The sequence below is a fragment of the Talpa occidentalis genome, unplaced genomic scaffold, assembly GCF_014898055.3.
Source record: "Talpa occidentalis isolate TD23 unplaced genomic scaffold, MPIMG_talOcc4v2.1 talOcc4.4, whole genome shotgun sequence".
In the NCBI taxonomy this organism is placed as follows: domain Eukaryota; kingdom Metazoa; phylum Chordata; class Mammalia; order Eulipotyphla; family Talpidae; genus Talpa; species Talpa occidentalis.
This window is the reverse complement of record NW_023604295.1, coordinates 50,899,010-50,913,434: the sequence shown is the minus strand read 5'-3', so window position 1 is coordinate 50,913,434 and position 14,425 is coordinate 50,899,010. Positions and strand designations below refer to the sequence as shown.

The following is a 14,425-nucleotide window of genomic DNA, read 5'->3' as shown; positions in this document are numbered from 1 at the left end:
GTTGTGAGTAACTTGCTGCCCGTTTCTGCAATTCACTGTAACTTGTGTTGAGAAAGTTATGTTTTATGGTTAATTACCCATGGTCTGTTTAAAAAAATAAATCAAACCATTGTGAACCACCAGGATTTGCAGCTCCATTTGAACTTTACTGTACTTTTGATTAAACATTTGGTAAATAAAAACAAACTGGTTTCTTCTTGTTTTTGGTTGTTTGTTACTTGTGTTCTGGATATAAATATTGTGGCAATGGTGGGAGAACAGCTATGGATTATTTACCCCTGGTTTCAGGAGTTGTGAGTTACTGGCCTTATCCTCCTTCATGAGTATAAATAAATGTACAGTATTATATTCCAAGTCCTGTTAAGACAAATGGAACGGTGAACTGAAACCTTTTAAAACCAAAACCTTTTATGTTAAGTCACAGAGTAACAAAACAAACCTCAAATTAACATTTAAAAAGCTTCTAACTGTGTAGCAACAAAGCCCCTGAATATTATACAATCTGAATTTTAAAAATTGCCTACCTAATAAGCAAAAGTTTATCAATAATTCCGCATGCTTGTCCTTTCACTGCCTTTATAACTTAGAAGCCATAGGTGGCTTTACCAGAGATCATCTCCCACCACCAATATCACCACCAGAATGAAGACTTGAAAATAACCAGCATTACTAACTTTAGCCAAACTGAGTTAGAAAGATCTGGAACTACTGAACTAAAAGTAATGAAACACTATATAAAAGATCTCTACTAAAATTTGTCTACAGTCATCATCCCAGGACCTATATAAATAAAAGAAGGCTAAAAAATAATTGTCCAGAGAAAATGAGACAAGCCAAGATTCAAAAGAGCCTGTGCAGAGTGCAAGAGGAGTATATTTGAGAACCAGAATCTGAAGTATATGTCACATTTGCATATAAAACCTAAAGAAGATCACCAAAGTAGCTTGCCAAAAATTGTTTTTTCTAAATTATTCAATGATCTGTTCTGCTCTGATCATTAAAAAAGAGCCCCTAGGGAAGGTGTAAAATTGCCTTCTGCAATTTGCTACTCTAATAAAGACAGATAAGAAGGGCTTTCTTAGGAAATGGGATAGGTCCATTGCTGAAGGTTGAAGAGTTCTATATTCTCTTTTGCTTACCCTTTTATTATTTACATGACTTAGTGGTTACCTATATAAACACTACGAGTGGACAGTCACTGAAGGTCCCTCACCGGTTCACCAAAACATGGTAAAATATTAATGAAGCAGCTAACACGTGCAAGGCACAACTAGAGTGATTCTGCTCAAATAGGTTAAGTCAGTCACAGGTTCTTGCTGCCACATTTAAAAATACTGACTGCTACTTCTAACAGCAAGGAATACTTGGTTGAAAGAGTTGTGTAGGGCTTTGGAGAAATTAGAAAATGTTGGAAGCTCCCTCACTTTTTCCACGTCCTGGGATAGCAAGTTTAAGCCTTCCAGCCTTTCTAAGCCTGAATCCCATAATGCAGAAGAGAAACGAGAAGTAGTCTATATGTTCCTAGCACCATGGTTACAATTGAAAATGAGGGCTGAACAGAATCAGCTGGCATCCATTGGGTGTTGAAAAGTCAATTGAAAGGTCAAAATGGAAGCTATTCTGACAAATTGAGGCAGGAAAAAAGCTCAAAGACCTTTTACTCAAAGACATTCTCTTCTGTTTCATTTACAACTGGATTCCTACAACTATTTTTGACAACCAAGAAAATGCTCTTCTATAGAGTTCTAAGTTGTCTTTTAAAATCCAGGCAATCTATTTGAACATGAGGGTACTCTAAATGACTTCCTGTCTATAGAACTACACAACCAAAATAAGCACTTGATTACAGATGATTAATTGTGTTAAAATTATATTATAAAGAATGCATTTTACATGGCGCAGAATTCATTTTGATAATCAGGTATGTACATACAAAATTGCATTTGGAATCCAAACTCAGTCTTGACATGTGTACAGGGATGCTCAGAAAAAATATACATGTGAGTATGACTGCCTCGTGAAAAATTAGAGTATCTGACCAATTTTCATTATTTTTCCAAAGCCAAATCTATTTGAGCAAGTCTTTTAAAGAAAAAAAAACTTTATAAACCTTTAAATTTTATAATAATCTTTAAAAATATATACTAGTTTAGTCAGACTAGTTTAGTCATTCATATTAATACAACAAAAGGTGTTCCCATATCACCATACACACAGACAGACTCAATTACCCCAGTGATCTTCATCCCTCAGTCACACATTCATTCAGCCAATGAAACCTGAAAAACCAGACAAAACTCCCCTGGCTTTGATTTTTATCTTTATGCATCAGATTTCTCCATATAAAAGGGATCTTCAATACAATAGCTAACACATAAGAGAAAGTTAAACAAAACCGGGAAAAAGCCTGGATCTTTTTCAAAAGTAAAGGAAAAACTCACCTCATACCTTCAATAAAACCAGATGAACCGAATTAATATGGTCTTATCCAAAAGCAAAGTATGATCTAAAAAGAAAGGCTATGATACCAATACAGGGAGATAAGTGCCTTCCTCAATAGGCACTACTCATATCCATCCCCTCTCCTTTCACCTTTGATTGCTTTGAGAACCATCAGAACTACCACAACCCCTTGCCCACCTGACCCTACCTTTTTTAGCAGATACCCAGTAATGCCTAGTGCCCTGCTATAATTTTCTATCTACTTATAACCATTTGATAAACAGAAACTTAAAAAGAAACACAAAACAAAACTAAAAATACCCTTCAACCTCCCTCATTATATGCTTGGTTTCCAGACGATATTAGTTAAGTGAAACAAAATATTATAACAGGGAGGGAAGGGTGATAAACCTCATACAGATCTCACTGTGTTCCCAATGAAATAGGGAAGGGAGTTAATCCAGTGAAAGTGCGTGCATGTGTGTGTGTGTGTGTGTGTGTGTGTGTGTTGGGGGAGAGGGAGGATGAAGGGCTACAAAAAGGAGAAGAGGAAAAACAACTTCCATCATACATTTAGAAACTTAAGGCAGTAGGATGAATCCGAATGTGTTCCAGGGAATAGTGTGACATGTTCTAAATGAGAATTCCAGAAACTACAGGTTCTTAAATGAACTGTTGTTTAGGGGATGAATTCTATAGGGAGTCTGAATTAAGTGTCTCTGCTATAACTTCTAGATGTTTCCTCTTTCATTAAAACTTGGGGTCTGAATGTACTTTATCACAAGAAACACGCACACGCATTAGAGCTTTCTACAGCCCCGAAAGTAAAGAGGCAAGAGAAACACAGGGCTTATATAACTTGCATTTTACATAAACATTACATCAGGATACATTTCAAATGAAAACACACACACACACGGCTGTCTTCTTTACCCTCTATTTTAAAATTCATTTCATCCTTTAAATGTGGTTGATTTTTCATAAAATAAGTAAAAACAAAATTAGCAGTAAACACCTCAGAATAATTTTAGCCTTATAGCCTGGGAAATTCACCAGATCATGGAGGGTCACAAAACTTCATTTTAGAGGCAGTCAAGGTGCTGATGATTATGGGATGTTTTGATGCAGCCTTGGGCAGCTAGAAATGGTCATGGGTGTTAACTAACTCCCTTCTCAACAGTCTGAGAAAAGGGAAAAAAAACTGTAAGTTTCCCCATCTGTTATTTCCTTTTTTTTCTTTTTGGCTGTGGTAAAGTAAAATTATGCAAGAGCTTTTAAATGTAAAGGCTGTGTGTGCTTTTTTCCTTTTTGTCTCTGTGTACCGGTTATGTGATGTTGCGTAACTGAGTACAGAGTGGGCGGTTAGCGTTTACTATCGATTTACACTATGCCATTTAATGAATTCAGAACACTATAAAGAAAGGAAAGGGAGGGGGAGAGAAGAAATAAGAGAAACAGAAGAACAAGGACAGAGGGGAGAGAGAGAGCTCACGCTCACTTAGGGACAGAACTGTAACGCCTGGAATAGTTTCATTCTTATCCCCTGTAGTGCTAACTTTTAGTTATTGTTCAGGACACAGAAAACCAGACTTGAGCTAGTGACCCTAATATTCCATTCTTATTTCTAATGAGGATTACTGGCAGGTGAATGTTTGAAAATACTAATGTGTCAAATTACTTGAAAGCAAGTCCACCAAACTGTCAGACTTCTCCATATGCACCTACTTACCATTCTCTCCATGCATTTGTGAATCTGGATCTGCCATAGTCAATGCTGTGGTTCAACTAGTTTACCTAGTCAAAAAGATTCTTTGAAAGACACACAGGGATATCATTAGGGCAAAGAGAAATAGGTTCTATCTTGCCCATCTCCATTAAAAATGCATATAGAATGCATTTTGAATAGATCTCTATTTTACTTTAGAAGATATAACACAAATAATTTGGAAAAACAAGAGACCAATATAGGATAATGAAAGAGAAATGGATGAAATGAGGAAAAATTCTGAACTGTAGAGAGCACTTAAAATTTTACTTTTGATTGGGATGATCTCCAGTCATCCGAGGCTGTTTGACTTCCTGTGCTATACAATGAGTTTCCAAAGTGCAGGCCAGAAAGTAAGGGTGATGCTGATTCTGCTACTAGGCCCAGCACCTTTGTCTACCTGGGTGGCCTCCTACAGCTGAGAACAACTACTGAGGTGACAAAGAGAAAGAGAAGTTCTCTTTATTAGCTGCCAATTAGAGAAGAGGGCAAGAAGCTTGTTTCCTTCCTGAATGTGGGTTTGTAAATGATGACTGGGGAAAGTCACCTGAGGTCATCCAAAGAGTTTGGGGCTTCATTTCTGATCATCCGGTTATCTTTTCTTTTCACACATTTTAGTTTAGGAAATATCAAACAGATAACTTACTCCACCCACTTGTCAAGGATACTTTAAACGACCAAGATCATATGCACAAAGTTATCCAAGCACCTAGCATGGTGCTTGGCACATTCTCTATGCTCAGTAAATATTTGCTGAAGCAGTAAAATGATTACTGGAGAAACATCTCTCTAGGAAAAGTATAATATAAAAAGGTAAAAAAACATATTGCAATGATTTACAGTAAATCTTAAACTATATTACTTTATCATTTACATGCAGACACAAAATAATGATGTAGTGGAAGTATCAGACAGTTATTTAGGGGATAGTTGACTTTAGTTATAGTTTATTAAAAAAAAACCTTAACAAAAATTATAACACTGATAATATCAGCAAAGTTTTGTGTTGATGTCCATCAGCTCTCTTTAAGTGCCATCGTCCAGTTAACTAGAGAATGAGACCTTTAGAGAAAGAGTTGAAAATAAGTATAATCTAAAAAAGAATTCCAGTTGAAGATTCAACTTAAAATGTATTCAGCAATGACAGCCATTGTCCTTTTTACAAAGTAAGGCTACCATCTTGTTAACTAATGTAGGACTATGCATGCATAATTCAGTCAAAGCCATTAAAAAGTTGTTTTATAAAAAATTTTGATCATTGACACCTGAGGGGAGAAATCCAATACTGTTAAAATATTATCAAGTATTATATACAAATGGAATATTACTCAGCAATCAAAAAAGATAAACACATGCAGTTTGCAGCAACATGGATGGAGCTAGAAGGGATCATGCTCAGCAAAGTAAGTCAGAAAGAAAAAGAAAAATACCGGATGGTCTCACTCATAGCAGGAATTTAGAAAACCTAAATGAGGGACCAGGAAAAAGACTAATTAATACAAAGTAAAAATCAAAATCAACAAGCAACTATAAACCAGAGACACACTATGGGGGGGAAGGGGAGGAAGGAAGGACTAGGGTCAAAATAAGGGGGGGAGGTGCAATTGTATGGGGAATATAACCAAAATGAAAATGCATACGTTGTGCAAAAATGAAAAATGATGTAATAATGATATAAAATAAAATATTAATTAAAAAATCAAGTATGTAAAACATTAGTGCTTCATTTAAATAAATAAACAACTAGAATATAAAACAAAAAAAAATTGGTCATGGTATAAGTTAATCAAATGCAGCAACTCAGCGACTTTCATGCCTTTTTTTTAAAAATTTCATGGATTCTTAAAAATGGATGAGAAATTCCCTGGCCCCTTCATTTCGTATATGAAGAATATGAAGCTTAGAAGGTAATTTTCTCAGGCCTATATATTTTGGGATTAGTTTCTAAAGCTCACAGTTCATTTCTTCAAAGTGTAGACTAAATCAAAGTTATATAAATTGAATCTAATTTTAAATTTCATAGGGAAAAGATTTAATGGGATTCTTTTATAAGACAAGGAAGCCTTACATTATATAAAATGTTATACTTAAATTTCAATCTTTAATCTGAGTCCCCTCTTTTCTTTTCTTCTTATTCTTCGGGTCTTTGAAGAGAATCACTTTTCCTCTGTTTCTAGTCCATTTATGCCGACTTCTGATGTCAAATTTCTTCCTTTTGCTCAATTTTCATGTTTCTCCAATTTTTATTTATTATTCTGACCCACAAAAATAATATTTTTGTTAATGTGCTTTGATTCTCAGAAATCACAAAGGGAAAATGTTTCAAATTTAATATTATACAAAAAGATAGACTTTTGGTATATACTTAACAAAACTACAGCAATATATTAACAAATTCTTCACCACACAATATCAGAGTTGTGTAGACTTACACCGAGTCAAAAGGGGGATTGGACTCTAGTGTTACAGGCATCTCCTCAAAGATGGAGAGTAAAGACAGTAAAGACAATCTCCATACCACTCATTTCCCACTATAGCAAGTCACCTTTCTTTTCCCTTTTCTTTCTTTCTATTCCACAGATATAATTGTTTTGAAACTGACTATGGCATGGCAAAAGGCGATCCAGAGAAATCCTAGTGGCTTACTGACACTGGCTAACCTCTCCCAATCTCAAAGAAGTCAGAGTTAGTGGCATAGTAAATTTACAGTTACAAAGAAAGTGAAGTCTGAGGAGGTTAAGAAAACTTGGACATAAGAAAGATGTCTCTGAATAACAGGGACATTGCTTGCCAGAATCATTGTAATTAAGATTGTGTCATTGTTTCCTTCAAAAACCTTAACTTACAGTTCAGCTAAAATAATCAGCTCTGGGCTGAAAATGCAGCTCCAAATATATTAGAGTGGGTGGTATTTTTTCCCTAGTCTGTAAAAACTAAAACATGTAACTATTCAGCAATTTCAATGACATTTGGATTCTGACCATACACCTTTTCATACACCTTTTCCTAAACAGAGTAGGTGCTAATTAAGGTGCCTAATCTATAATGAGCTAAGGTGTGTGACATCAACTATGGAATAAAAGACATTAACTTGGTATATGAGTGAGCAATAAAAGGATGTACTATTACTTTACTATACATCACTTAGATGGATATTTCATTCCACTTTATTGATGTGAATAGGATTTCAGCAACACCTTGTTGATAAGTCTCCCACTCCTGCTTGCTAACAAGAAAACACTACAATTACAGGAGACAGGAATTCTTAATGGTTTAATTAGATCTCTCTCCTTGTAGGCCCATTTTAATGGTGAGTATTAAATAATAATTTTGAAAGCTCTTACATATTTCCCTGGCATTGGCTATAATGTCTAATGACTACAGTTATGAGGAGGGATAGGGAATCAAAGACATATTTAAATAAACCAAAAGGAAACTAACATATTATATGCCACATACTTCATTAATATTATTCTATATAATCTAAACCCTTTATAAAATAATTAATATTGGCCTAAAGTTCACTGATTAGCATCACAGTTACAAAGTACTTGCCTATCCTGCTTAAGTATACAGAGATAATTTAAAAAATTGTGCAAATCAGTGAAAGAAATGATCACTAAAACAAAAAGACACCCTACTGAATGGGAGAAAATATTTTCACACCATACATCAGACATGGGCTGATATCCAAGATCTACAAGGAACTCAAACAGTTCAACAAAAAGAAAATAACCCAATCAAAAAATGGACAGAAGAGCTAAATAGGCACTTCTACAAAGAAGACATACAGGTGGGTAATAGGCAGATGAAAAAATGCTTACCATCACTTATTGTCAAGGAAATGTAAAATGAAAATCAAATACCTGTAGATTGGCCCATATCAGAAAGACCAGAAATAACACCTGTTGGTGAGGATATGAGAAAAAAAGGAACCCTGGTATGCTGTTGGTAGGAATGTAGACTCCTCTGGTCCCTATAGAAACAGTATGGAGGTTTCTCAAAATACTAAAAACGGAGCTATCATATGACAATGGCAATTCCACTTCTAGGTATCTACCCAAAGAACACAAAAACACAAATTCAAAGGGATATACACACTCGTACATTCACTGCGGTGTTATTTACTATAGCTGAGCCATGGAAATAACCTAGGAGCCCGAAAACAGAAGAAGAGATCAGGAAGATGTGGTATATATTCAGCTATCAAAAAAGAGAAATTTTTGCCACTTGTGACAACGTGGATGGAAATGGAGGGCATCATGCTAAGCAAAAAAAGTCAGAAGGAGGAAGCAAATACCAAATAGTATCACTTACATGTGCAATATAGAGAAACAAGACAAAGGATTGGACAAAGCCAAAAAAATAGTAAACCCTAGAAATCTGACTAGAGAACTGAGGCCACCGGAGGGTGAAGAATGAGGAAGAGAACACAGTGGGGAGAGAGCCCAATGGACTGAGGTTGCTTTGGTGGTGGGTATGATGTAGTGACAACATAGGAAGGAGAAGGGTCTGCACATCTAAATCACAACATTGTAAACCAATGTTACCTCTATAAAAATATAAAATAAATATTGTCTAGTAAAAATTGTGCAGGGGCCTCCCTGGTGGTGCAAGGGGTAAGTGTCAGAACTATGAACCCGTCCGCAGCTACTACAGCCTGAGTTCGATTCCCAGCTAGGGACTACCCACATGGTGTGGCAGACCTCTCCTGTCCCACCCGCTGCTCCCCTCAGCAGTGTATTTCAGTCAGTCTGCCTGTTCTGTTCCCCACTCTGTCTCTGGTGAATCCTCTCACACCCCCCACACCTCTGGCCTACACCCCAGCCCTTGTATGCATAACTCAGTCTTAAAAATAAAATTAAAAAATTAAAAATTGTGCACGGTAAGAATCAAGATCTGTTTGACCCTCAACCCATGTATACTGTAATGATCCACAAAACTAGAAGTAGAATATGAAACAATCTAAGAAAAAAAATACCCATGCCAATGATGAGAGCCACCACATGCTCCCAGCAGGTCTTGGGAAAGGTAAAAGACTCCTAAAAAGAAACAGGTTATTGTTTTGCTCTTGTCTCTGATGAATCCATGTTTTCCAAATGCATATTTGGAAATATTCTTTCTGCTAGGTAAGGAAAAGCACATCTCCAAGAAACCTTTAAATAGAATCAGATATCTGAGCAGTTATAAAAGTTCCTTTAAAGATTTCTACCAGATAGAAGTTTTTAAAATGTAATGCATATAAAACCAGATGATTAATACAACATTAGCAATCCAATTGGTGTGTATGTGTGTGTTGTTGTGAAAATTTTTTCTCCTTGACGATTTTTTTTTGGTAAATTCCTGTAAAGCAATTGACAAAAGCTACATAATAAATATATTAAACCATGAGAAAAGGAAAGAAACTAAGGACAAGAAAAGGAATGTGTATAACTTCACTCAGAATTTTTATCCTAAGATATTATTTATTTATTTTATTGAGGTATCATTGGTTTACAATATTGTATATTAGGGCCTCTCTGGTGGTTAAGACGCAGCAGTATGAAGCAACCCGCAGCCACTGCAGTAAGAATTGGATCCCCGGCCTGCCAGGGAGCTACCCACATGGCACAGCAGACCTCTCCTGCCTCGCCCGTTGCTCCCCTTAGCAGTGTATTTCAGTCAATCCGCCTGTTCTGTTCTCCACTCTGTCTCTGGTGAATCCTCTCGCCTCCCACACCTCTGGCCTGTACCCTAGCTCTTGTATGCATAAATAAACAAATCTTTAAAAAATACAATATTGTGTATGATTTAGGGGAAGAGGTTCATAGCTCTTAAGATCTACGTTACCACATTATACTCACCACCAAAGTACCCAATGCCCCCCACCATAGACAACTGGGCCCCCACCCCTTGTGTTCCCAATTACCTCCCCTCTCGAAGTCTCTATTTTGTGGTCATAATTCTAGGATTTGTTTTGGTTTAATTTTGTCTGTTCCTTTGTTCTGGGTTTCTATATTCTCCATGTAAATGAAATAATTTCTGACTTAGTTCACCCCTCCAGTTTCATAGTCATAATGCTTTAAAGTCTAGATTGTGTGTTTGTTCGTGTGTGTGTGTGTGTGTGTAAAGACAGTGCAACTTTATTAATTTGGCAAGTGACTATTTTTCAAAAGTCTACTTTACTGAATCTTTCATATGTAGATACATTATTTATACTCATAATTAAACACCTGTTGAAGATAACATCATAACTCATTAGGTAAATAACAGTAGCTCTAACATATCCACAGTTTGAAGTATTACAAAGTTTACCAAATTTAAATATTGCTATAAAGCATTCATTCAAGATAATTCATAAAATGGAAAGTATACTCCGTTTTTTAAAACAATTCTGTTTTGGGGGTATATCTTTCACACTTTATTATTATTGTGTGTGTATGCGATTTACTCTTCTCAAGATCACACTGGAAACACTTCAGAAATTATTTTTAAAAAATATATTTGGCAAAGAAATTAACAATAAAGTAAATGTAGACACCCATATTTGAGAGGAATAATTAACAGTTCTCTTGGGAGTACTAATTTATTACTCAATTTTTATTAAGTCCTTATTGTTTTGTCCTGCCCCCCTTTTCTTCATCAAGTCTAAATTTGATTGGGAGCAGGAAGGAAGAACAACTAACTTTGGTTTAGAAGGACAAAGGAGGAGCATACTAAGACATCTTCTTGGCAGTCTTTTCCCATCCTTATAAGGAAATGCAATAGTAAACCAAACAACAGAGACAGCAACAACAACTTTGACAGCTTATGGTATTAGGCAAAAGCATGATCTGTAACTGCACAATTTCAAGGACTTTCTTCAAATTTTAACTTCTATAGTTCTTACAACAAAGCTGAAGAACAGATAAATCTGTTTAGGAAAATAGGTGAGATTTAGGAGAAAAGAGGAAGCAATCCTTATTTTCAAATGATATGTAACACATGATAAAGACAAAACTTGCAACATTAAAAAAATAAAAACTACCTAGTTAACTCAAACCTACTAAAAATAACTCACAATACCCTCTCCACTAAAACAAAACAAAAACTCACAACCAATTATTTTGACTGGTGAAAACAGAGACAAGTAAGTAACAGATGGAAGCCCAGTTTTACTCACACAACACACTCATTAAACACAATTGCAAGCGTCCTCACGAAAATAACTGAACAATGATGATTTTGGCCTTGTGCATCAATATGTCTCCTTTACATGGATGCCCTTAAGAATGTTAGAGGGCTTGTGAAAAATAATGTAGAATGAAATCAACTCATCTGTCCATATCTAGAAGCAGGAATGAGCTGCCAGTCACAGCCTGCAAACAAAAGGGATCTTGTCACCTTTGTCAATTCCTTTCTTAGGACTTGTCTTATATATTATTTTCTATTGTTTGGTAGTGGTATGAGGAAAGGTGACATATCTGCCTTTTAAAAGCACCACACTACATAGTATCTAAAAACTTCCATAAATCAAATAATTAAAAGTAATAAATCTTTTTGCTAATTGTTCCTCAAAGTTGAGAGAAAGGTTATTTTCTTACCTTACACAGTGCCTTCTAATCTGACAGTGTCATTCAATCAATAATTTCAATGTCAGCTACTGCTTTTCAACTCTTATTATAAAGACTTCAAGCAATAATGAAATGGTGCTGTCTGCTTGCTTTCCACTCTATATAACGTCTATATTTATATGCTTTGCTTCTATTTGGAGCTATATTTATCTGCTTTATCTGCCTACAGTGCATCTGTTTCTCATACACACAGACATATATTTATATATATACACACATACTGTATATATATATATCTGTGTATATAGATGTTATATATAAACACACATACCCACAAAAAATGTATGAATGTATTCTAGTGTGCTTACTTCAACAAGCATGCAGGTGCATAAATACTCAAGATACATGACAAATATATGAAGAACATAAATGTACATGTAAACATAATTGCATGGGGGAAAGTAGGTCTGTTTAGCATACTTGGCTTTGACCTTTGAGATTCACACACTGTTCAGTGATAGTCTTGGACTGTCTGTGAAGGAGATAGAATCGTTTAAAGGAAAGCTACATAATTAAATAGACATCAGGCATTCTGACCTACTTGTTTTAAAGATGAGGAGACTGAGACACTATTAGAAAACAAATATACAAAATTTAGGTAAAAAAATTACCCCAAGGGTAGTCTTCTTAAAGTATCAATAGATTTTTTATCTATGAACTTTTTACCTATGGATGCTCTATGTTTATTTCATGAAAGGATTATTAAGGCAAACTGATAAAACAGAATCAAATGGGAAACAGAGGTACAGGAAGGCAAAAGGAAGACCGCAAGAGGAGGAAAGACCACCCCTGCTTCTTCTTCCTTTATTAGGGCAACACTTTCCAAAACAGTCTTCAAAAAAAAAAAAAAAAAAGCCACTACCAAAAATTGACATTTTGCCCCCACTTAAGCATTAAAAACAAATTTAGAGGGCCTCCCCGGTGGCGCAGCGGTTGAGCGCTGGGTTGCGAAGCTGCCCGCGGCCTCTGCAGCGCGGTTCGATCCCCGGCTGCTCCCCGGCCACCAGAGGAGGGTCCCACATGGCGCGCAGACCTCTCCTGCCGCCCGCTGCTCCCCTCAGCAGTGTACTTCGGTCCTTCTGCCTGCTCTGCTCCCTGCTCTGGCTCTGGTGAATTCTCTCACCCTCCCGCGCTTCTGACTGTACCCAGTGCATGTATAAACAAAACAAACAAACAAATAAATAAATAAAGCATGCCTCTATTAAAAAAAAAAACAAAACAAATTTAGAAAAGAAACTGTCTACATATGCTAAGATACTTTATTTATTTATTACATAATTTTTCATTTTTTGCACAATGTATGCATTTTCATCTTGGTTATAGTTCCCATAAAATCCCACCCCCCCTTGTTTTGATCCTAGTCCCTCTCCGCACCCCCCCATAGTGTCTCTGGTTTATAGTTGCTTGTTGATTTTGATTTTTACTTTATTATACTTAGGTTTTTTCCTGGTCCCTTATTTAGGTTTTCTAAATTCCTGCTATGAGTGAGACCTTCCTGTATTTTTCTTTTTCTTTCTGGCTTATTTCACTGAGCATGATCCCTTCCGGCTCCATCCATGTTGCTGCAAATTGCATGAGTTTATCTTTTTTGATTGCTGAGTAACATTCCATTGTGTATATGTACCACATCTTCTTGATCCAGTCATCTATTTTTGGGAATTTGGGTTGTTTCCATAGCTTAGCTATTGTAAACAGTGCTGCTATAAACATAGGGGTGCAGGTGCCCTTTTGAATTAATGTTTCTGTGTCCTTTGGGTAATACCTAGGAGTGGAATTGCTGAATCATATGGAAGTTCTATCTAGCAGGTTGAGGAATCTCCACACAGCTTTCCACAGTGGTTGGATCTGTTTGCACTCCCACCAGCAGTGCAGGGGAGTTCCTTTTTCTCCACATCCTCGCCAACATTTGCTGTTGCTAGTTTTTTTAATATGTGCCATTCTCATTGGTATAAAATGGTATCTCATTGTAGTTTTGATTTGTATTTCCCTGATTACAAGTGCTGTTGAACATTTTTTCATATGCTTGTTGGCCATTTGCATTTCCTCTTTGGAGAAGTTTCTTTTTATATACTAAGATACTTTCATAAAAATTTCTAAGATAGTAACCAGTCATGAGTTATCCCAACACATAGGAGTTTTATACTTTGTTCAGCTTACATAGAACCCAGCACTAGAAGATGCCATGTGGCTTTGTGAAACTCCCTGGGGCATACTGCATCCATAAGCCAAGGAACAGAAATTACACTGATCCATACATGCAGCTCTTCATCTGTGACATATTGATAACTACCCTTTTTTTGTGAATTAAATCCAAGTTATAAAAACAAGTTTTAGACATTTGTTACAAGCAGGGTACTTTTTATTTAACTCTTTCAAACCACCATCAAGCTACTGCCTACAGGAAAGTACAGCTAACTTAGGGCCTTATATTGTGATATTATGGAAAAATCGTGACCTTGAGAGAGAAAGACCTTCTTGAGTTTGAATCCCAGGTTTTTCAGTTATTAACAATATAGATTTAGGTACATCACTTAAATGGCTCTGAAGTTCAGTTTTATCACCTGTGGAGTGAAGATCAAAACCACCTGTTTTGTAGGAACATTGTAAGGATTAGAGATAGTTTTAG

The 14,425-nt window shown here is 36.1% G+C and overlaps 1 protein-coding gene across 31 annotated transcripts in view; it reads right to left on the bottom strand.

Moving 5' to 3' along the window:
• Positions 1–14,425, bottom strand: part of ZBTB20 (zinc finger and BTB domain containing 20) — a 775,686-nt gene that overhangs the window by 375,205 nt on the left and 386,056 nt on the right. The gene's annotated exons all lie outside the window — the stretch shown is intronic.